A 24,046-nucleotide genomic window follows, 5' to 3' on the forward strand; every position below is an offset into this window, starting at 1 on the left:
GGTTTAGCTAGAATTCCATTTTAACTAGTTTCCAGGGATTTTAGAATTTGTTTTGCTTCCTTCAATGACTCTGTTAGTTCAGGAGCACGTTGCTCCATCTCCAGGTGAAATCTGTGGAGTGTCCTTGCTGTTTACTCGTAGTTTTATTCCATACGTATCAGAAAAGTGACAGGATGTGGTTTTTATATTTTAAGTAATTCATTGACATAGTCACTGCACAGATCGATGAAGGACAGTGTGGCGTTCTGACACACGGGTGCCTGTGGGGAGCAACTGGGAGCAACTCGGACTAGACTGTTACTGGAATTAAGACTTATTCTATACATCTGCTCTCCCACAATGTGGCGCTGGGAGAGGAGCAAACAGCTACCCAGCTGCCTTTCACCAACTTGACAAGCTGCAGGAGCTGCTCCTGATTGGAGGAGAGCAGCGTACTCGGCGTGTGGGTAGCAGAGTTGGGATTGGTGGAAGAGGACTATAAAGGAGGAGAGAGACAACATGCACGAGGAACATCTATCTGAAGGAACACCTGAGCAGCCCCCGAGAGAGCCGGCCGGCGGTGTGCCGCTCCCCCGCAGAAGTGGGGAAAGTGGCAGGGGGAACCGCCCTTCCATGGAGGTGGAAGGGACGGTAGCCAACCCGGGAAGAACCAGCAGCAAACCCAGGGAGGGCCGAGCAGACGAAAGAACAGCGCAGGGTCCTGTGTCGTTCCTCCACGAAGAGGGGGAGCGACAGGTGCCGGGTGGGGCTGCGTCCGGGCACGCCTGTCACGCCCGAGCCTTGCTCTGCTGTTCTTGAGTGCCCGCTCTCCTGACCGAATTCCCCCTGAAGACCCGACCCTTGAGGCTGTCACCTTGGGGCCGGGATTCCAACACGGGGATTTGTGGAAGGACACGAACGCTCGTCCCACAGCACTCACATCTTCACAACCGTTCTCCCATTTGGTAATTTTTAAATGTTTACTTTAAGAAAATTATTTGAAAGGGAGGGTGACACACACATACAGGAATTCTCTAAATATTTTGAATATTGATTCCTTTTCAAATATTTCTCCCATTCCATGGTTTATCTTTTTTGCTGTTAATAGGTTCTTTCATTGTATGCAATTTTCAATTTTTCATTAAGTTCACTTTGTCTGTTTTTTCTCACATTGTCTGTGCCTTTAGTTTCATGTCCAAGAAATCATTGCCAAATCCAATGTCAGGAAGCTTTTGTCTTCTGTTTTCTTTAAAGAGTTTTACAGATTGAGCCTTTACATTTGGATATTTTATCCATTTTGGGTTGATTTTTATGCATAGTGCTACACAGGATTCAACAACTTCGTTCTTTTGCATATGGATATCCAATTTTCCTGGCACCATTTTTGTGAAAAGACATTGAATGGTGCTTCCTGTTGGAATGATCTGGGTATTCTCATCGCAAATGTTTTTACGGATGTGTGAAGGCACAGTCCTGGGCTTTCTCTCCCGTTCCGTTTGCCCATATGACTTCCTGTCCCACAGAATTCTCCTCTTAGAGAAGCGCTGTCCCTCGGCAGGCCGACTCTGGAGCCCCCTGCACTCCTGGGGCTCCTGTGGCCACCTCTCGTACGTGGGCATCATCCGGTCTGTAAGGTCGGAGGCATCTGTGTCTCTCAGCCTGGTTTTGATTCCCTGTGCCAGGACCATGGAGGGCGCATAACTGGGAAGGGTCTGTTTTCTGCGTTGAAGTGTCAGATTTGACACAGCCTTTCGTGGTTATTTGCTTTCATGGCCAACTTCAGGTTGGGGCTGTAGTCAGTCCACAGAATTCTCGCTGTCCCTCACACAGCGTGATGGAGACAGCACATCACATGAACATTCAAGACCCAAAGACTGGAGATGGCGGGGACAGATGACGTGGGGCAGGAGGTAAGTGTGCATCACAGCCTCGTGTCACCCACTCTGAGGACGGGCCCAGCCTCCCTTGCAGCCCTGACCATTAGAACCGGACAAGCGGAAGGGGAGGGGTGCAGGGCTGTGTTTTCATGTGGTTCGTGTTGACACACAAATGGCCAGTCCTTCCCTCCCTCCCTCTTGGTGCTGAAACTCCAAAGTATACCAGCCAGTCTTTGAACAATGGACGTGGCTCCCTAGGTTGAGACGGTGAGAAACGGAGCCAACTGGACATGTTCCTTGAAGGGGGGTGATATGTAGCATCATGGGGCTAGATCCCAGAGGCATCTGGGACTTAAGTGTAATTAGGCTTTTCTCTTCCATTCTCCACATTTTCCCCAGAGGCCTGCTGCTGTCTTGAATACATGAGGGGACATCTGGCTCCCTTTCCTTACCCTGCCTTCAGAATGCCTGCAACACACGAGGGTCATCCGTGGTTCTGTCGTTCACGCTCCGTGATGACCCTAAGTCCTAGATAGAGCGGGCTCTCACGATAACCCAGGACATCACGCGTGTTCACGCTCCGTGATGACTCCCTGGACTCTAGGACTCTTTGGTTTTCGTCTCTGGGACCATCCACACTGGCCTTGGCTGGTGGGAAGACGTTCATCCCTGTGCAAGCACCCGAGACAGTTTAAGACAGCGATGCACAACGTGCTGTCAGCGTTTTCCAGTTACGCTATCTGGACGTGAGACAGTTTTCGTGGAAAGAAAACTTAGACGATCGTAAAGCAGACTGAGGCTTTTCGTGCTGATCTCACGTGGACGATGTAATGCTTTGCGCTGAACTTGCATCTCCTGGTGTCCCAAGGCCGTTTTGCTGCGCGGCCCCCAGGGTCTTATTCTCAGGCCCCTCTCCACGTTTGTCCCGGCAGTCACGTGTCTGTGGCTCAGGAAACAACACTCGGGCTGGCACATTCTGATCGGCTCTTTCCACCGCTGCCCAGCCCACCGGCCTCCTGAGAAGGCACCAAGGACAGCGGTAAGCAGTTCGGAAAGCATGGCTCCGTTCAAGCCAGCGTGTGCACAGCTGTGAGTGTGCTGAAATTTTGACTGGAGAGGCTGGACCGCGGGGACATTTCCATCCCTGGTGGAAGAACCGTGTGAGGAAGACGCAGTGGGTGAGGCCTTGAGCTGACTGCGCTTCTGCACCGTGACCTGGGCGGCCAGTCCGCTCGGGGCACGAAAGCCGGGGAAACTGGCCTGGAATCCACCCAGGCTCCAGGTGTGGCTGCTGTTCACTGTCAGTCATTCCCCTGAGTGGACGAGTGAACCTGTAGCCAGGTGGTTGACATGAGCCAGGAAGACACAAACGTCCTGTGGGAATGACCAAGTGACCTTGCACGGGTTCTTCTCCTGTGAGCGTCACTCGGGGCCGGCGGCCTGTGGGGCACTTGCATGGCAGCCTGGTCGGGGAAGCACTGGGTGGCCAGTGGCCAGTGGCCTGCGCTCCGCACAGCTGTCTCCCTGGCCTTCAAGTCCCTCACCTTTGTCTTCCTGTGGCTTTGTTCCATTCAGAGCGTCCTGGGGGTGGTGCCCGGGGGCTGTGACTCACAGGTGCTAAGGCTCAGGGGTGTTGGGCGTGTCACCCAACCTCGCAGTGAGAACAGGATGGGATGCGCTGGTGGTCTGCTCATTTCTCTCACCTGGGCGGTCCTCACCGACTTTTTAATCCAGTGTCTGAAGAACTCCCAAGTGTCATAAGCATTACACCCAAGTGTAGATTCTGAGAGTAAACAAGGATGATTTCTAGATTTTGCTCCATCTGGATCGCTCCGACACCGCTCTATTCAATTAGCACGAGGAAATTGGACACGACAGCCATGTAGAGGGACTGGCTGGCAATTTTGATTTTTGTTATTTTCCTACAATGTAAAAGACCTGGAGACTTTTAAGTGATAGTGAAAAGTGCACAATCAAAAATTATGGTGATTTTTTTTTGAGAAATGATTCCATTATTTCGCATGAATGCTCTACTTAAAAATAGAGGCAGCGAATCAAGAGAGAAACCAGGAAGGTAACCTTTAATTTGAAACTGGATGCATTGTGATGCTCGCGCTGTAGAAGTCGGATGGCGTATTAATGTCCTCACATACATTATCTCAAATGGTACCTTTCAGTTCTAATGGCTGTTCCAATAACATAATAGCCACTCACCTATAATTATAACTTTTCAAAGCCTGAAATGATTCCAATTGTTTTTCTCTGTACTTTTCTTGTAAAATGGCTTTGTGCAGCTTCAAGTCCCAGAAAGGCTTATTTCAGCTCCCTCTGCTCCATCTGTGGTATCTCGTTGTGACTGAGATGAGTCTTGGGTGCACAGGGCCCTGGGCCAGCAGCAAGGGCGTTTGCCGGATGGAAGTGTGATCCTGGGGGCCTCGGCGGTGGGCGCTGCCGGCCCTCAGCTGTGTGCATCTCTGTCCCATTGTGCGCCGCAGGGGAGGGAGCCCGGGCCTCGCTCACTGTGCTTCCTGCTGCACCACGACACGGACACCCAGGCCACCCCCTTGTCCTGCCCCCAGCAGGGCGCTGCTTCTGCACTTAGGTGGAGGACAGGGTTGGGCCACGTTCCCCTTTCATTTTCAGAGACCTGGGATGGAGCCTCGTGTTTGGTGATGTCTGGGGGTCTTCACTGGCTGGGGACACTGATGATGCCACCCACTTCCTCAGACTCGCAGGCCCTGGTTCTGAGTGGTAAAGACCCCTGGCCTGGCTCCAGGTCTCATTCCTCATTCATGCCTGCGGAAGCCGGCCCAGGGCCCGGCTCACTGGCTGTGCAGCCGGGGCCTGAGACAGGCAGAGGGGCCGCGCTGACCATGGCTGGCTTCTCCTGCCGGCGTCTCAGGCTCACACGTGTTCCTGCCTCTCTCCTGCCTTGCACCCCAGCTTGGCTAGAACCCTTGGCATTCTGGTGTGTCCTGCTCAGCTCAGCCAGCTTGGCGGGCTGCTTAGCGCCCTCTTCTCGGACATGGGGGGCGGTGGTACAGGTGTGGAGAAACAGAACGCGCACACAGGTCTTTCAACACGCAGAAGTTCCAATCCCGTTTGTTCCGTTTCCTTTCTTCTCGCTTACCCTAAGACCCGTGGCTCTGGCTGTTCCCTCGCCGCAGTGGTGTGGGGTTTTGCATCCAGGGGTTGTGACTGCAGCCCCTTTTCCTCTTGACCCTGGGATGCCTTGGGCACCGTCATGCTGAAGGCTGCAGCTGTGACAGTCACGTGGCCGTCCCATTCCCCCGTCGTCGTCGTCATGGTCATCGTTGGAGGAGGAGGGGGGCTCCCAGAGCAGGGGGAGCTGGAGAGCTCTCTGAACTGCTTTCGACAGTGTGGATGTTTTGACGACACCGCGTCTTCCAATCCATGAACATGGGAGATTTTTCCACTTTTTAATGTCTTCTCTTTAATGTTTTGTAATTTTCACCATAGAAATCTTTGATGTCCTTGGTTAAATTTATTTCCATGTATTTAATTTTTTTGTAGCTATTGTGATGGGATTGGTCTTAGAAGTTCTTTCTCAGCCTTGGCATTGTCTGTGTATACAAAGGCTACTGACTTTTGTGTCTTGATTTTATATCCTGTTACTTTACCAATAGTCTCTCAGTGGAGTCTTTGGGTTCCTCTGTCTAGAATCATGTCATCTGCAAAGAGGGCTAACTTGACTTGCTTCTTTCCAATTTGTATCACTCGGATTTCTATTTATCGCCTGATGGCTCTGGTTAAAATTCCCAGGACTACGTTGAATGGTAGTGATGAAGGTGGGCATCCTTGTCTGGTTCCAGATCTTACTGGAAGTGTTACCAGCTCTTCCCTTTCAATCACATGCTGGCTGTGTGTGTGTCAGTCTGCCTCGACTGTGCTGAGGGATTTTAGTGTCGGATGAGACGTGGACAGTGCAGGTCGGGGAAGAGGAATAAGTGGGGGGGGGGCAAGCATGAAAAGGAGAAGTCAGATGTTGAAGAAAGAATCTCAGCTTTTCTGGGAAAAAGGGTCGTTTTGAGAACTGAAAACCGGGGTGGGAGGCTGTGTGCGTCACCAGGTCTCAGGGAAGCAGGCAGCTGGCCTCAGGGGGTTTCTCTGCTGATTTGTTGTGATTTAGAAACGTGGGTGTTGAGAGAGAGCCCTGCTCGGGAAAGGCGACCAAACAGTCCAGCTCACTGGCAGAGACCTTACCGGAACTGTTTTGGCAGCCTAGGTCAAAAGCCGGTGAGTGCACAGGCAATTTAGCTCGGAAATCGCTTTGGATACGTCCTTCCTGAGAAAGCTACCCAGACACATGGAAGAGCTGTTTGGGAAAAGATGATATTAGAAACCTTTTTCATAAGTATTTATTGAAAATACATTGAGCCGGCGCTGCGGCTCACTAGGCTAATCCTCCGCCTTGCCGCACCGGCACGCCGGGTTCTAGTCCCGGTCGGGGCACCGGATTCTGTCCCGGTTGCCCCTCTTCCAGGCCAGCTCTCTGCTGTGGCCAGGGAGTGCAGTGGAGGGTGGCCCAAGTGCTTGGGCCCTGCACCCCATAGGAGACCAGGAGAAGTACCTGGCTCCTGCCATCGGATCAGCGTGGTGCACCGGCCACAGTGCGCCGGCCGCGGTGGCCATTGGAGGGTGAACCAACGGCAAAGGAAGACCTTTCTCTCTGTCTCTCTCTCTCACTGTCCACTCTGCCTGTCAAAAAAAATAAATAAAAAATAAAAAAAAGAAAAGAAAATACATTGAACACTCACTCACTGATGGTGCAAGGATCAGTAAATGTCAGGTCTGCTCGCTGTCATTTTAACAATTTAGAGGAATATACAGCAACGTTGAGAAAGTGGATTACGTGCTGCAAGTGAAGTCAAGTGAATGCCTCCCATTAAACACAGTTAGCAGTCAACCCAGAGGAGTTTAAGCTGGGACAAGCCGTGGCTCATCCCACAGGCGTCGACCTGTGAAAGCCCTGTTAGCGTGGAGGAGTCCTCAGAGACAGACACAACACTCCCAGCACCTGATCAGCCGACTCACCTCCCAGCCGTGCACTGGCCACTGTCCTCGGTCACGCCCAGGGCAGGGGCAGCTTAGGAGTGACTGAGTTATGCATTCACCAAATGGCCCAAGCTTCCAATCTGCGGCACCTGTCGCGGTGGGGGAAGTGCAGGCACGTGAGTCCCACATCCGTTAGCAGAAGCACTCACAGCAGCCAGGGAGTGAGCACGGGGCGCATGTCCACACGTGCAGGCGTGTGCTGGTCTGGGCGTGGGCCTCTGCAGAGCTGCAGAGGACGGGGGTCAGATTCCTGCGAGCTTCTGAAGTGTGCTGAGTGGGAGGAGCCAGAGGCGCGAAGTCACACGGAGAAGGATTCCGCCCGTGCAGACTGTCCGTCCGACGACTCTAGGCAGAGCAGGGTTGCGGGGCCAGTCTGTGGGAAGTGGACCAGCTCCAGGTGGGGAGAAAGGATTCGGTTACAAGGATGAGCAGTGAGTCGGTCTCAGCTGCGCTGACGCTGCTCTACTTTAATTATGAAATCTGTCCAAATGCAGTGGAGTGCCGGGATGAACGTGACAGCCGCTCCGAAACTCACTGCCCGTCTAAAGAACGCGACTGTTTCAGAAATGTTGTTCATATTTTTGTACTGAATTTGGCAAAGACGCTGGCCCACCCCCGGGCCTCCCACTTTCCCGCCTGCCAGGTGTGTGTCAAGGAATCGAGCCAGTCCCTGGGAGATGAGAGAAGTCGCCCACTGGATGGCTAAGAAGGAAGTGGGAACCCGGTCCTACAACCACAGAAAAATGGACTCTGCTACTCACCTGTGAGCATGGGAGAGGACCCTGGGCCTCAGAGCGGACCCTGACCCTGGCTAACGCCTGGGGTCCAGCCTGCGGAGACCTGGCCAGAACACCCTCTGAGCTGTGACAAGTGTCCTCACCCAGGGATGCAGCGAGATAAGGAAGGCCGTGACATTAAGCTGCCAAATCCGTGCAGCTGTCACCCGGTGATAGGAAGTGGCTGTGTCGCTAAGTGCATCGCTGCGGCCGCGGCCGGATCCATCACGACTCTCCCTCGAGTTCCAGAGGGGCTGCATCCTCGGGTTTGTCCCCCGTAGTATTTCATTTTCCCCATGCGTTTCCTCTGTTGCTTGCTTTTCTTTCCTGCTTTTAAGTGTGTTGGTTAAACTTTATTCACTCTGCACACTTCCTTCCCTCTGCTGATCTTCATTCTCATTCTCCTAGTGAATGGCACATTATAATTAATCCTGACTTAGTAAAATTCAGATTTAAGCAGTGCCCCCACAGCCTTCACTTTCCTCCCATCCGCTGCGGTATCGTGTATTGTTTTGGATCTTCATTTTCAGTGCTTGCTACGTGTAGTTACAGGCATCCCTGTGCTCGTGGCAGTGAAATTCGATTCCTCTGTTTCCCAGTCTTGCCCACCACAGCCCCTTACGTCATCCCCGCTTCTTGCCTGGGTTTTCCTCCTCCGAGTTTGATCTTCAGCCGCAGGGCCGGGTCAGTGTGAGGGAAGCAAGGTGCTTGCTCGGCAACTGCAGAAACCTGAAGGCCGAGACAGGCCGTCGTTGGCTTGGCCCAGACCGTGCACTGTTGCGCTGCAGGTGCAGGCGTTTGCAGTCGGCCATGGGCCCCTGCTGGGGGTTCACCTGGCGCTGGATGTGCACGTGGTGGGAGGGGACGTGCAACACGTGGTCATGAACAGCCCTGCCCTTCCATCTTGGACATTTTGGGAATTTTAACTCCTGGTTTAAGGTAAGGAGGGGATCTGACTTTCATCACATTTCCCACATTTTCCTTCATCCCAAGGCCCTAGGGTGCCCACGAGATGCAGTTTTGACGTCACGGATCCGAGAGGACGGAACGGCCCACGTTTCTCTCTGAAAGCGGCATTGTGTTGCCTTGCTTGTTGAGTGACGGTTTCAGCTGACATTGGGAGTGTCTGGTCCCAGGGACGTGGCGGACACTCGTGTTGTGTTGGGACGGGAACGGCGTCTGAAGGGGACGAAGCTAAATCTGCTCTATCTTGGAGGTTATTTGCACCTGACTCCCATGGCACCGAGAAAAACCTCCTCCGAGTCTCCCAAGCCCGTATCTGAGGACTCAGAGGAGAGGCACGAATGCATCTCACCAAGAATATTCCTCTTATTCAGTGTTTATGTCTTTCTAAAGGCTGTAGCCGCAGTTCTAGGTAACAGAGAACTTTGGGTGGGGTAGGGGTGAGAGACTACACCAAATTGCCCAGGGCTTTTTTTTTTTTTATTAGCAGAGTGGAATCAGATTTCTTACAATCACCTATTTTCCAAAATTAAAAAAAAAGTCTCAGCTATGGTAAAACCATAATGAAAATACCATCGTTATACAAACTGGGCTGCGAAGGGTCGCTTTGCAGAGACACCAAGGCCAGGGCTGACGGCCTGGTTTCCGGCTGCAGTGTAGACAGTTCCCGCAGCGTTCTCGCGTTCCGAGTGCAGGGGCATTTTCCCCGCTATGGCTCCAGGATAACTGCAGAGTCACCAGAAGTCAGCAGACAACTGGCGATGGGCGCTGTGTGCACTCACAGAGCGTCAGGTCTCGGGAAAACAGCCGCGGTGCTGAGTTCTGAGGATCAGTCACCGATGATGCCGATGTTTGTTTAGCCTCCCAGACACGCACGGCGCTGCCTGTCCTTCCTGGAATGAAAGCGGGGACGGCCTTGGCTCCCACGGCCTTCTCACAGAGGGACGGAGTCTGCGTCTCGTTGCCGACTCCCTCGCAGGAGGACACGGCTCCCAGGCGCCCTGGCAGTGAGCAGTGACCTCTGCCCTAAGCTCAGGTCTCCAGGACTGCACGCGAGGCTTCCTGGGTGTGCCTGCGTGAAGCCCCTGCCTCCTCCACCGTACACTTGGCCTCAGTGCCTGTGGCTCTGGGCCGCTGTCGCTGTCACACAGTCAGATACACAGAGGCAGAAATGCAAAGGTGGTTCCTGGGATGAGCGCCTGGGAATGGGGAGACCTGGGTCAGGGGAAATGATTGGCACCTGTTGGGTATGGGCAGGTCCAGGGATCCAGCATAGGACATGAGACTCCAGGGCTCAAATGATGTTGCTTTAGGGAATTTTGTTGAATCGAGAGATTTTAGCTGCTCTTATCACAATACAAATACCTGTGTGAGATGACGGATATTACCCATGTCACAATAGGGACGGATTTACTATCCATGTGTCTCATAATGGCATAATGCAAACCTCAAATATACGCAAAAGTATATTAAAATTTTAAAAAGTAGAGGAAGGTGGTCTGGCTTGGAGCCTCACTGATCCTCTGGCCAGGCTTCCAGGGGAGGCCGGCACTCATTGCCTTTCAGAAACGGGAGAAGCGACTGCAGTGCCAGCGGAAGTTGAGGAGACGGGGCCTCACCAATGTCTCGGTTTTACTTTATTGTCTTTTTTAAGATGGAAGTTAGGTACTGTGGTGGCATCTCATGTGATGGGTGAGGCAAGTGATGGTTTCTTGTTTATTAAGATTTATTTATTTATTTGAAAGGCAGAGATACAGAGAGGGAGGGAAGGAAGGAGGGAGAGGGAGAGGTAGAGAGAGGGAGGGGGAGGGGGAGGGGGAGCGACAGAAAATCTTCCATCTGCTGGTTCACACTCCCCAAATTGCTGCAACGGCTGAGGCTGGGCCGATCTGAAGCTGGGAGCCAGGAGCTTCCTCTGGGTCTTCCACGTGGTTGTGGGGGCCCACGTACTTAGGTTGACTTCCGCTGCTTTCCCAGGTGCATTAGCAGGGAGCCGGGTAGGAAGTGGTGCAGCTGGGACTCTAACCAGTGCCCGTAAGGGATGCTGGCCCTGCAGGTGGAGCGTACAACACAGTGCCGGCCCTGCAAGTGACGACTTCGACTCTGCCCTCTTCTGTGTGGAGTGGGTCCCGGGGCCATGCCCTGCAGGTGAAGTGTGAAGGGTGGGCTGTAGGGTGGGTGGTGGGCCCTGTGCTGTCCCCACAGCTCGGTGAGCACTCCAGGGCCACCTCCCAAGAGGTGAATGCTGAGACGTGACCGTGCGAGGTCTGAGCTCTGCCTTCAGAGGGCTTGAGTGTGTAACCCCGCAGGGGTGTCGGGGGTCAGTGCAGACGCCCCTGTTCCTCCATGCTGTTCCTCCCCTTGTTCTGCACACACCATGCTTTGATTCCGTTTTCCTTCACTGTGCCGTGTGCTGAATGGCCGGAGGCTGTTTGCAGTGGCAGGAGCACAGACACAGGCCGAGGCAGCGGGTGACGCAGAGGCAGGAGACAGGAAGGAGGCTGGTGTGGGGTCATTTGTGTTGGAGGTCACAGGCTGTCATTTTGAGGTGAAGGAGGAACTTGCAAAGGCAGATGAAATGGAAAAAAAGGGGAGGAACAGCCAAGCCTCAACATTGCTTCTGGACAGCAGCGAGGAGCTATGTGGGCCTGTGCTTTCCCCCTCACTTACCCTGAGGGCAGCCAGATCACGGAGCCAGGACTGAGGTCCCTGTGCCGGTGGCCGTGAGTCCATCTGTGGGACAGTGCTGCTTCTGAGGTCAGTTTACTCCCAGCGTCATCGCAGTAGACTCTCCTCCGGCACATTTCAAATGCAGGTAGACAGCTCCCGTCGACTCTGGCACACATGTCAACGCCGGATTCACAGGAGAGAGGCTTAAGGGGTCAGAAACGGCACTGGCATCGCAGACATCTTGTCGGTTTCCCTGAAGGCATTATGAGGCAGGAAACTGAATTTTGAGACTTAGAGTGATGAAATTCACGCTGAGTCTAGAAAAACGCTTGAGGCAAAGCCTGCCCCGGGTGGAAGAGCCCGTGATGCGTGCTGTGGCACCGTCTGAGGCACTCAGGAGAAGCCAGAGCGCTGCTCTGCCCGCTCCACCCTTCTCCTCCCTTTAAAATCTCCCATGGGCTGCTGTGGGTGCCCAGGTCACAGAGCACAAGGCTCAGGCAAGCCGCAGTGGGCTCGGTGCCACAGGGGCCACAGGTGGGGATTTAGGGTGCGCACCGGCTCGCGCCACCGGTTACCTGCCCTTCACACCTGTTGTAAGCAAAGATTCGCACAAGGCCACCATCCCGGGCTCTGCTGAGGGCCTCGCCTACCGAAGCCGCCTCTGCACGGGCACACCCCCCCCCCCCCTCCCGGAGTTTGACCTTTCTCGCCCCGTTGGTTCCGGATGCATCGGGAGAGAGCACTGGGGAATTCCAGGGAGGAGCTGCGGAGGGCCTGAGCAGCCTGTGCTTTGGCCAGATGCGCTCCCCGCAGGCTTGGTGATTCTCCCCTCACGGGCTGACTCGCCTCACATCGGCCTCTGCCCCTGGAGGGGCCGCTGATGGAACTCATCTCAGAGGCGGACAAGAGCCCTTGAGCGTCCAGCGTTTCTGTGTTGCGCCCTGTGCTGTCACCAATCTGCTTATTTAACCCCACGTTCCTGTGCTTGACTTGGCTCACGGACGGGCCGCACCAGGCCCTGGGACGCAGACACTCACTTGAGAGGAGAAGGCGCTGCACACGGCTCTGGCTCCTTCTAACTTGAAATCTTTGCACACGTGGCTTGTAGGGCACCACCATCCCCTGACGTCCCGTGCCTCACGCGCGTCTGCTTCTCCTTGCATGTGTCCTGGACACTCGGATGCACCCCTCTCTGTCTCTCCAAGCCCCTGACCTTGGAGTCTCAGCTCCCAGCAGACTCCCAGGTCAGCCGCTCAGGCGTCTCCGCTCAGGAGGAGAACTGGGCTCTCACCGGCCGCGTGGCCAGCAGTGACTGCTGATCTCTGCCCACACGAGTGCTCCCACATGCAGTGCTCGCAGCTCCCGCGGCTCCTTCTTTACTTGATAGACATGGAGTCCTCCTCCGGGTGATTTCGCGCCTCTCACACCCCATGTGTATTTACCAGCGAATGCTCCGCCTTCAGCTCACGTCCCTGATTTGGACACTTCTCCACCTCCACCGTTTGCCCTGCTGCAAACCAAAATGGTCTCTCACCTAGGAGGGTGCGACAGCCTCCTGCTTCCCACTCTGGCCCTGCTCGCTGCCCCCATTCTGACCTGTTCTCAGCTTAGCAACCGTTTAGTTTCCCACCCAAATTTACACTGGCCAGTGCACTTCCATGCCTTGCACTTCCTGTGTCCTCCCGGTCCACCCTGGGTGTGCAGACTGAGTGGGCTTTGGGTCCCCTCTCGCCTCTCGTGCTGTCTCTGAGTGTGCCCGCCAGGCTGGACTCTCCTGCAGCGACCAAGCCTCTGCGGTTCCTTGAGTTGGTGAGCCGGCTCCCTGCGGAGCCCTTCCGCCTGCCGTGAGGCCGTAGAATCTGCCCGCCCCAAACCTGCAGATCTTTCTTCGGTGTCCCCTTCTAGGTGATGCCATTTTTTTTTTTTTTTACAGGCAGAGTGGACAGTGAGAGAGACAGAGAAAGGTCTTCCTTTGCCATTGGTTCACCCTCCAATGGCCGCCGCGGCTGATGCACCGTGCTGATCTGAAGCCAGGAGCCAGGTGCTTCTCCTGGTCTCCCATGGGGTGCACGGCCCAAGCACTTGGGCCATCCTCCACTGCACTCCTGGGCCACAGCAGAGAGCTGGCCTGGAAGAGGGGCAACCGGGACAGAATCTGGTGCCCTGACTGGGACTAGAACCCGGTGTGCCAACACCGCAGGCAGAAGATTAGCCTATTGAGCCACGGCGCCGGCCGATGCCGTTTTTAAAATCTTTTTTTTTTTTTTTTTTTTTTTAAATTTCAGCTCCTCCTTGTGTTCACTAAGTTGCTGCCAGAGACTAAGACCAGTGCTAGGAGCACAGCGGGTGCCGCTGGGGAGGTGCACAGTGGGGTGCAGGGATGTTGGCCTGGTGATCTGACAGACAGGACATTATCTGAGGGGTCGGGCATTTAGCCCAGCAGGTAGCACACGAGTTGGGACACTGGCTCCCCGCTCAGAGTGTGGGGTTCTGTTCCGGGCTCTGTCTCCTGACTCTAGCCTCCCGCTAGTGCAGATCCTGGGAGGCGGCAGAGATGTCTCACGTAATCGTGTCCTGCCACGTGTGGGGAGGACTGGCTCGAGTTCCTGGTAAGCGGCTTCTGTCCAGCTGCTGAAAGCCCTGGGAGCATGCGACAGTGGCTGGGATCTCGCTTGCTCTAATGCACACATGTAAAATAAGTAAGTGCAGCTGGGCCGGGCGCCTGGCGCGGCACTCGAGACACCTTTGGCACACCTTGGTCCCACAGCCGAGTGCCTGGTTCCACTTCCAGCCCAGCGTCCTGCTAAGGCGTCCCGGAGGCGGGAGGGGGTGGCTCAGGCACTCAGGTCCCTGGCATCCGTGTGGGAACTCGGACAGGGTTTCGCCTTCCTGACGCTGGCCAAGCCCAGCCCTGTCTGTTGTGGGCATTTGCAGGGTCAATCAGCGGATGGAAGGTCTCTGGCTCTCCGCCTTGCAAATAAATGGGAAGTAAATAAGTGACAATTTAGATCCCTGAAGCTGTCTGCAGAACGCCCCGGGAACCGTCAGCGCGCTGCTCAGCACCCGCAGGAACGGCGGCAGCAGGGGGTCTGGATTAGACGGGCCAGGCGCGTGTGGCGCCACACGAGCCCCCGGCCCTCCCCCACACCCCCCCCCCAGGCCTTGGGATGGGCCCGGGCACTGCTTCCCCCCCCCCCCCACCCCGGGCTCTGGTTGGGAGCTGCCACGGCCGGGTTCAGTGCTCCGGCCGCTCTGGGGGCGTCCCGGCACTCACGGCAGCCCCCGTCAGATCGCAGACTTCACGCTCTGAACATCTGGGCTGGTGACTGTGCCGTGGGAGTGACGCTCCGAGCGTCGGGGGGGCGACTCTGCTGTGGGAGTGGTGCTCTGAGCGTCGGGGGGGGGCGACTCTGCCGTGGGAGTGACGCTCTGAGCGTCGGGGGGGGGGGCGACTCTGCCGTGGGAGTGGCGCTCTGAGCGTCGGGGGGGGGCGACTCTGCCGTGGGAGTGACACTCTGAGCGTCGGGGGGGGGGCGACTCTGCCGTGGGAGTGGCGCTCCGAGCGCCGGGGGGGCGACTCTGCCGTGGGAGTGGCGCTCTGAGCGTCGGCGGGGGGCGACTCTGCCGTGGGAGTGACACTCTGAGCGTCGGGGGGGGGGGGCGACTCTGCCGTGGGAGTGGCGCTCTGAGCGTCGGGGGGGGCGACTCTGCCGTGGGAGTGACGCTCTGAGCGTCGGGGGGGGGGGCGACTCTGCCGTGGGAGTGGCGCTCTGAGCGTCGGGGGGGGGCGACTCTGCCGTGGGAGTGACGCTCTGAGCGTCGGGGGGGGGGCGACTCTGCCGTGGGAGTGGCGCTCCGAGCGTCGGGGGGGGGCGACTCTGCCGTGGGAGTGACGCTCTGAGCGTCGGGGGGGGGCGACTCTGCCGTGGGAGTGACGCTCTGAGCGTCGGGGGGGGGGGGGCGACTCTGCCGTGGGAGTGGCGCTCCGAGCGCCGGGGGGGCGACTCTGCCGTGGGAGTGGCGCTCTGAGCGTCGGGGGGGGGGCGACTCTGCCGTGGGAGTGGCGCTCTGAGCGTCGGGGGGGGGGCGACTCTGCCGTGGGAGTGGCGCTCCGAGCGCCGGGGGGGCGACTCTGCCGTGGGAGTGGCGCTCTGAGCGTCGGCGGGGGGCGACTCTGCCGTGGGAGTGACACTCTGAGCGTCGGGGGGGGGGCGACTCTGCCGTGGGAGTGGTGCTCCGAGCGTCGGGGGGGGGGCGACTCTGCCGTGGGAGTGGCGCTCTGAGCGTCGGGGGGGGGCGACTCTGCCGTGGGAGTGGCGCTCTGAGCGTCGGGGGGGGGCGACTCTGCCGTGGGAGTGACGCTCTGAGCGTCGGGGGGGGGCGACTCTGCCGTGGGAGTGGCGCTCTGAGCGTCGGGGGGGGGGCGACTCTGCCGTGGGAGTGGCGCTCTGAGCGTCGGGGGGGGGCGACTCTGCCGTGGGAGTGACACTCTGAGCGTCGGGGGGGGGGCGACTCTGCCGTGGGAGTGGCGCTCCGAGCGTCGGGGGGGGGCGACTCTGCCGTGGGAGTGGCGCTCTGAGCGTCGGGGGGGGGGGCGACCGTGCTGTGGGAGCGGCGCTCTGAGCTGTGGCTGCTGTTTGTCCCAAGCACTGCGTGCTTCTGTCTGCTGAGCTGGCTGCTTGGTCCCCCACCCGCCCACCGCCCGTCTTCGCTCTGCTCCGCCTGTGCTGGCTACCAGAGGGGGGGAGATTCTCAGTATTCACCTGGTCCTGCTTTGAAATGCGCAGCCCAGGCCAGATGTGCCAGGCTGCAGGTCAGGCGCCTGCTGTGGCTCCTTCGTCTCGTGTGGGAGCCACTCGGGGAGAGTTTCTTCTTGCTGCACCTGCAGGTGGAGCCCTCCCTGCCTGAGAATCTCAGCGAACGCGTACAGGGGAGAGTGGACGAGGGACGGCAGTCAGCCTGGAGAGCTTAGACGCGTCGATGACAGGTTATCTCGGTGAATCTCTGTAGGGTCTTGCCGATAAATCATCGCAGCGATCCTGCTGCTGTCCCCGGGCTCCTTGCGTGCATCTTTGGTGTGAAGAATCGCTGTGTGAAATAGAGGGGTCAGCAGGGACAGGGGTGCACCAGGAGCAGGCTAAGAGCAGCGCCCAGCGGTGGGCTGGTGGGGGGTGCCCCTGTGGACCTGTGCTGGGGGAGGGAGAGCTGCAGAGGAACCAGGCGACCCCCGCTGGCCTCCAGCTTTGCCCTCTTGCTCGCAGGAAAGTGAGGCGCGGTCTGCGCAAGCTGCCGGTGCTGGTCATTTGCACCTCAGCCTCCCGGGCCCCAGCGTCCCTGTGCCGGCAGTGGTCTGGACAGGCCCATGCTTTGGGCTGTGACGGGAGTCCAGACTCCCTGATTTGGTAAGTGTGGCCAGGTCAGGCAGGCCGGGGTGCGTCCTCTCCCTCCCCCAGGGAGCTGCCCGGTAGGGGTCTGTGCACAGGTGTCCTTCTCTGTGGGCGTCAGCACTGACTGCGGTACAGGCAGGCTTGTGGTGCGTGCGGGGGTCTGTGAGACGGAGATCCGTGTGCCCTGCTGCGGGTTTGTGAGATCGAGGCAGCTGAGCGTTGAATTCCTGTCCAGAGAGTATCTTACAGTGAGCGCTTCCCCCATTACTTGTGCTTAGTGGGGTTACTGCAGTTTGGGCTTGTTGTTGCCATATCAACTCCAGCAATTGTCCCAACAGAAATCAGTGCCTCCTCGGGCTAGAAAAAAGAGGAAGGACTGACCCAACTCGCAGAGTCTTCCACTTTACTGGAGAGTAAAATGGGAACCGGTGTGCTTACTCAAGGGTGGGCCACTAGTGCTTTCCCTGGGTCAAAGTTTGCATGGCGTTTGCAAGTACATAAACTGTTTCCCTCCTAAAACTGATTGCATCAACAAGGGTTGTCTTGTCACATCAAATATGACACATGGGGCCGGCACTATGGCGCAGCGAGTTAAAGCCGTGGCCAGCAGCGCCGGCATCCCATATGGGCACCGGTTCGAGTCCCAGCTGCCCTGCTTCCGATCCAGCTCTCTCCTATGGCCAAGTCCCTGGGCCCCTGCACCCACATGGGAGACCCAGAAGAAGCTCCTGGCTCCTGGCTTCCGATCGGTGCAGCTTTGGCCATTGTGGTCATTTGGGGAGTGAACCAGCGGATAGAAGACCTCTTTCTCTGTCTCTGTCTCTCTCTCTCTGCCTCTCCTTCTCTCTGTAACTCTTTCAAATAAATAAACTAGATCTTTAAAAAAATATGACCCATGTAAGGTGTTTTGGCTGAGCAAGTGTCCCGGCAAGGCAATGGTGGTGAATTCTCCCAGCTCAACACAGCCAACTCCCCTTCAGCTCGTGCAAAGCAGGCGTGGCTTTTCTGCACGTAGGGGACACTCTCTGGGTCTCGTCCCAGTTTGAGACAAAAGGCACAGGGGCACGCGCCGTGTGCTCCTCAACTCACACCCCAGCAAAGCTGCAGCGCTCGTGGCCCGCCCGCCTGAGCCCCTCCCCTGGAATGGTTCTGAGAAGCTGGCAGAAACACACAGTCGAGACGGAGTCAAGTTTGTAAAGCAGACGACGAGAGCCGGAGCCTCCCCTGGGTCCCAGTCGTCGTCAGAGACCAAAACGGCTGCGTCCCTTCCACGCGTGTGCCTGGGCCCTGCTTCAGACGTCCCATCACGCTGCCCGTGCACGGAGCATCAGAGAGTGACTGGAACTCCGTGTCCCTTCCTCTGCCTCCCGGGACAGAGCCACGGCAGCTGTACCTGCTGTTTTGCAGCGCTTCGGCGCAGGAGCTGGGGATTTTGCCGCCTGAGTTGCTCCGTTTCAGGGAAATAATAAATGCATGGGTAGAAATACCGGAAAAGAGAAAGCAAAACAACACTTCCGTGCAACGCCTGTGGCATACAGCACATCTCTGCTCCGCAGACCTCTACTTTATAAAAACACAAGGGGGTAGGGCTTATCCCGATGCACGTGCGTGTGCGTGGGCCACACATGGAACTGGAGGTGCCTGCTTTATTTTGAGACACATGCACACTTGCTTGTCACTCTCTCGTTATCCATACTTGTCCTGTGTGTGTGTGTGTGTGTGTGCTGTCCTTGATTTCATGTCATTTCCATTTGAGAGAGAGAGAGAGAGAGAAGCACAATGAACACAGACCAGGTGTCATGACCCTCTTCTTTCTGTGTGACTGACTTAATTGGCCCTCACCTCTAAGAAACAGAAGAGAACAGGACCCAGCGGTGTGTCCAGGGGAGGTGAGGACGTCCTGTGTTGGTGAAAGTCTAGTTCTGCCTTCAGAACTCACTATGTTCCTACCTGTGGCAGGAGCACATTTTTGAATGTGAAGTAAGACTTCTGTCGTAGCTCTATAATCCACTTGACTGGACTTCGCAATAATTTTGAGCTGCTCCCCTTCTGTCATCCCTCCCCTGTCTCCCCAGGAGCATGTGCGTGTGTGTGTGTGCATGTGCTGTGGGCAGTGTGCACATGTGTGAATGTGTGTTCATGTGTGACCCTGTCTCTCCAGGAGCATGTGTGTGTGTGTGCGTGTGCTGTGGGCAGTGTGCACATGTGTGCATGTGTGTTCATGTGTGACCCTGTCTCTCCAGGAGCATGTGCGTGTGTGTGTGTGTGCGTGTGCTGTGGGCAGTGTGCACATGTGTGCATGTGTGTTCATGTGTGACCCTGTCTCTCCAGGAGCATGTGCATGTGTGTGCATGTGCGTGTGTTGTGGGCAGTGTGCACATGTGTGCATGTGTGTTCATGTGTGAGCATGTATGAACACACACGTGTGCACACATGATTGTGACATTATCCCCAGCACTCACAAGTCCCTTATCTGTTCTCCTTAGTTTTCCATGCATGTTTTAATGTTGAGGAAGGAAACATGAGGACCAGAGAGGCCACAGGGAGGGGAGGCATGGAGAGACCACCAAGGAGAGACCACCAAGGAGAGACCACCAAGGAGCTGGCAAGGAAAACGTCCTAGACACAGTGTCCCCAGGCCCCTGGGACTCCTGGCAGTCATTGAAGAGGTCTAGTCATAGGGCCAGGTGTTTTGGTCTGATTATCATAGAATGAAGGGTAAAGAATGGATTATGGGGAAGGGGTGTGGCCGAGCGCCCCATGTCAGAGTGCTGAGTTCAAATCCCAGCTCCATTTCAATTCCCGTCTTTCTGATAGTGTGCGCTCTGGGAGGCAGTAGGTGATGGCCTGGGTAGGAGTCCCTAACACCCGTGGGCTGAGTTCCTGGCTCCTGGCTTAGACCTCGGTCTAGCCCTGGCCACTGTGGCATTTGAGGGGTGAACCAGCAGATGTGGGCTCTCTCTTTGAAAAATGAATAAAGTCAAACATGAAAATGTCAAGAAGAAGCACGCCAGATAGTTCTACAGAAGTGTGTTTGCCTCTCTCTACCCCTGTGTTTATCTAGCCGTCTTTAATCAGAGCGTGGTGGGAGAAACAGAGGTGAGTTTTTTGAATCCTTTCTTCTCCGTAAACCTCATTATTTATTTTACTGTTTTCACATCATTAATTTTGAAAAAAATTCAACCACATAAATTCTGAAAAGCTTAGTAAAATGGCCATCTGTACGCATCTAGGTTTAATGGCTGTGGGCATTTTGTGGTATTATATGTGTTTTCCCACGGTTCAACCCCGCTGAGCCTCACAACTCGGAATCCCACCGTGCCCTCCAGGCCGGGTGAACCCCTGTGAAGGAAGCAGCAGACCGAGGGTGCATCAGGGTCCAGCTGGTGGGTTGGACTGCACCACCCTGGACAGTAGCTGCTACTTGTGGCCGTGAGCTGCGGGCTCTGTTTTCTTCCGTTTTTCCCTGCGGCCTGAGTCTTCCCTTGTGTCTCGCTGTACGTGGCTTCGCCAGAGTGGGGAGTCACGCAAGGGTTTTGGCAAGGCCTTCGCAAGGTCTCCAAAATTGGGAGCCCTCGGATGCTGCACCTCCCCCGCCGTCACCCGGATCCAGGCACATCCCCAGGGAAGGGGAAGCCCCGTCTGAGGTCCCTGAGGCTCCAGGGTATCCCCTCAACTCGTCCTTGTTGGGTAAGTACGGAACGTGCCAACTGTGCAGCTTGTGCTCTGCACACGTGTCGTCATGGCAAAGGCTACTGCTGGCCACGGCTGTGGTTTGAATGACCCCAGAACTCATGTTGGTATTCAGTGCCCCTTGTGAGCTGTGAAGAGAGGGACATGTCGTCTGACCAAGGCATTTGGAGGACTCTGGGGTGATAATTAGGGATAAATGGGGTCGTATGGGTAGGACCCTAACCCAGGAGGACCGTGACATCATAAGAAGAGGAGTGGGCTGAGCGAGGACATCTTGTGTCACACGTGTGCCCGGCCCCACGTCGTGAAGGCACAGCGCCCCTACCAGGGACAAGGCCACCTTCAGAGCCGGGAGCAGAATGAGCTTCTCCGTCCAAGCCACTCCATCTGCAGCGCTCAGCGAGAGCAGCAGGAAGCAGGCTGAGACGGGACGCCCTCTGTACGCTTTTGCAGGGCCTGTCAGAAGCGCTGTGGCCGCGAAGAAGTCCCTGCTGGTGGCAGTGGTGACAAATGAGAGACGAGGGAATGGAGAAGCCTTAGCTGACAAACTGGGAGATGTCAGGAAGCACCGGGACTGTTGATGAACAGTCGGCGCCTCCAGACATTCACACGCAACCATCCAAAGCGTCAATGGCCCAAAGCTAGTTCCAGACAAAGAAGAATCCATTTTAGGAACCGTGTTCTTCAGTAACGTAAATTGTCTCAATACAGCATTTCAAAATTATAATTTAGTCTCAAAGCTGTCAAAAAGTCAGCATCAGGTGAGGGCAGGGGTGGCATGAATGGCTTGGGTTTTGTCTTTGCTTCTTTGTTTTGATGAAACAACTCCGCGAGAGTCCCCTCCAGTAGATGCGTGTTGCACACGCATCGTGGCACCTGCCACCTGGCTCGCTCTCTCACGGTTGTTTGAGAACTTGGAGAGCAGCGACAACAGACCTCGCAGCTCACTTCAAGCAAAGGGGAGCGGCCGGTTGGTGCAGCAGGCGGAGCCACAACCTGGGGTGCCGGCATCCCGTGCCAGAGTCCGTTCCAGTCCTGGCTGCTCTGCTTCCCATCAGCTTCCTGCCCACGCACCTGGGAAAGCAGCAGCAGCCAGCTCAAGTCCTGGGTACCTGCCACCCTTGTGGGAGACCCAGCACCGTTCCAGGCGACTGATTTTGTCCCAGCCCAGCCTGGCTGCCGAGACCGTTTAGGGAGTGAATCAGTGGACAGAAGATTCTCTCAGGACTGGCACTTTGGTGCACTAGGCTAATCCTCCGCCTGTGCCGCCGGCATCCCATATGGGCACCGGGTTCTAGTCCCGGTTGCTCCTCTTCCAGTCCAGCTCTCTGCTGTGGCCTCAGAAGGCAGTGGAGGATGGCCCAGGTGCTTGGGCCCTGCACCCACATGGGAGACCAGGAGAAGCACCTGGCTCCTGGCTTCAGATCAGTGGAGCTCTGGCCATTGCGGCCATTTGGGGAGTGAATCAATGGAAGGAAGACCTTTCTCTCTGTCTCTCTCTCTCTCTCTCACTATCTATAACTCTGTCAAGTAAATAAATAAAAATATTTAAAAATAAAAAAGAAGATTCTCTCTCCTTCTCTGTCTCTCATTCTCTCCCCCCTCCCTTTTCCCTCTGTAACTCAGCCTATTAAATACATAAAATAAATCTTTAAAAAGCAGTGGATGGTTCAGGCATTTTCTCTCCAGGAATTTATCAATCTGTGGGCAGCCTGCTGGGGAGTCCCCATGAAGGAGCCATTGACACAGGCAGACGTATTGAGCAGGCACTGCAGCAAGTACAGGGTCTCCAGCAGGTGTAGGGTGTAGGAGCTACGGCAGGTGTAGACACTGTGTCACATTTAGGTGTTATCGCAGCTGCAGTACCACATCAAGTGCAGGTGCTGTGGCAGGTATAGGTGTTGTGCAGGTACAGGCATTATAGCAGCTGCAGGTGCCAAAGTAGGTGCAGCACCTGCTGCAGCGGGCGTAGGACTGTAGTAGGTGTAGCTCTACAGCAGGTGTAGGCCTGGGGCAGCTGCAGGTACCCAGCGAGTGTAGACGCTGCAGTAAGTGTAGGCACTACAGCAATGACGGGCCCTAATGAAGATGCTAAGAGGAAGGAGTGAGCTTCAGGAGCAGGGAGAGGGCTCATCTCAGAAGTCCCCTCAGCGCAGTGAGAACAGCAGTCTGGAAGGCGCGTGGGCTGGGGCTGCCTGGAGTGAAGCTGGCTGCTCGTGCGGGCTGCAGCGGGCTACAGTTGACCAGGAGGTGGAGCTGGAACGAGAGCCTGTGCCGGGTCTGGTCGCAGGCTCCGGACAGCACACTGAGGATGGACGAGCAGGGCTGAGTGCAGGAGCAGAACCGTCTGAAAGCCGCGGGCCCCCAGGACCCCTGCTCCTCAGGTGCGAGCTCACGGCTAGGCAGGGCACCCGAAGAACGGCCTGCGGTGCCCCAGTGCCCAGAGCCTCCTCTCGTGGGCTGCCGAGCCTCACCAGCATGTGTGTGCATGTGCGTGCGTGTGTGTGTGCGTGTGTGTGCATGTGTGTGTGTGCATGTGTGTATGTGCATGTGTGTGCCTGTGTGCATATGTGTATATGTGTGCATGTGTGTATATGTGTGTGTGCGTGTGTATGTGTGTGTGTGCATGTGTGTGAATGTGTATGTGTATGTGCATGTATGTCTGCATGTGTATATGTGTGTATGTGTGTATGCGTGTACGCGTGTGTATGTGTGTGCATGTATGTGTGTGCATGTGTATGTGTGTGCATATGTGCGTGTGTGTATATGTGTGTATGCATGTGTGCGTGTGTGTATGTGTGCGTGTGTGTGCATGTGTGTATATGTGTGCATGTATGTGTGTGCATATGTGCGTGTGTGTATATGTGTGTGTGCGTGTATTTATGTGTGTGCATGTATGTGCGTGTGTATATGTGTGTATGTGTGTGCATATGTGTGTGTGTATATGTGTGTATGCATGTGTGCGTGTGTGTATGTGTGCGTGTGTGTGCATGTGTGTATATGTGTGCATGTATGTGTGTGCATATGTGCGTGTGTGTATATGTGTGTGTGCGTGTATTTATGTGTGTGCATGTATGTGCGTGTGTATATGTGTGTATGTGTGTATGTGTGTGCCTGTGTGCATATGTGCGTGTGTGTATATGTGTGTATGCATGTGTGCGTGTGTGTATGTGTGCGTGTGTGTGCATGTGTGTATATGTGTGCATGTATGTGTGTGCATATGTGCGTGTGTGTATATGTGTGTGTGCGTGTATTTATGTGTGTGCATGTATGTGCGTGTGTATATGTGTGTATGTGTGTGCCTGTGTGCATATGTGCGTGTGTGTATGTGTGTGTATGTGTGTGCCTGTGTGTATGTGCGTGTGTGTATGTGTGCATGTGTGTATATGTGTGCATGTATGTGTGTGCATATGTGCGCATGTGTATGTGTGTGTGTTCATATGTGCATGTGTGTATGTGTGTGTATATGTGTGTGTGTGTCTTCATTTGAACAGGAAAGTAGCTCCTCCCTAAGCACCTGGCTTAGCTGAATGATAATGCCCTTGACCTTTCAAACTACTCTCTATTCAGCTCTGTTTCTTGAGTTTCCAAACTCAGTTGTTTGGGCAGTTATGCCATAGGTAGC

The sequence above is a fragment of the Oryctolagus cuniculus genome, chromosome 16, assembly GCF_964237555.1.
Source record: "Oryctolagus cuniculus chromosome 16, mOryCun1.1, whole genome shotgun sequence".
NCBI lineage: Eukaryota > Metazoa > Chordata > Mammalia > Lagomorpha > Leporidae > Oryctolagus > Oryctolagus cuniculus.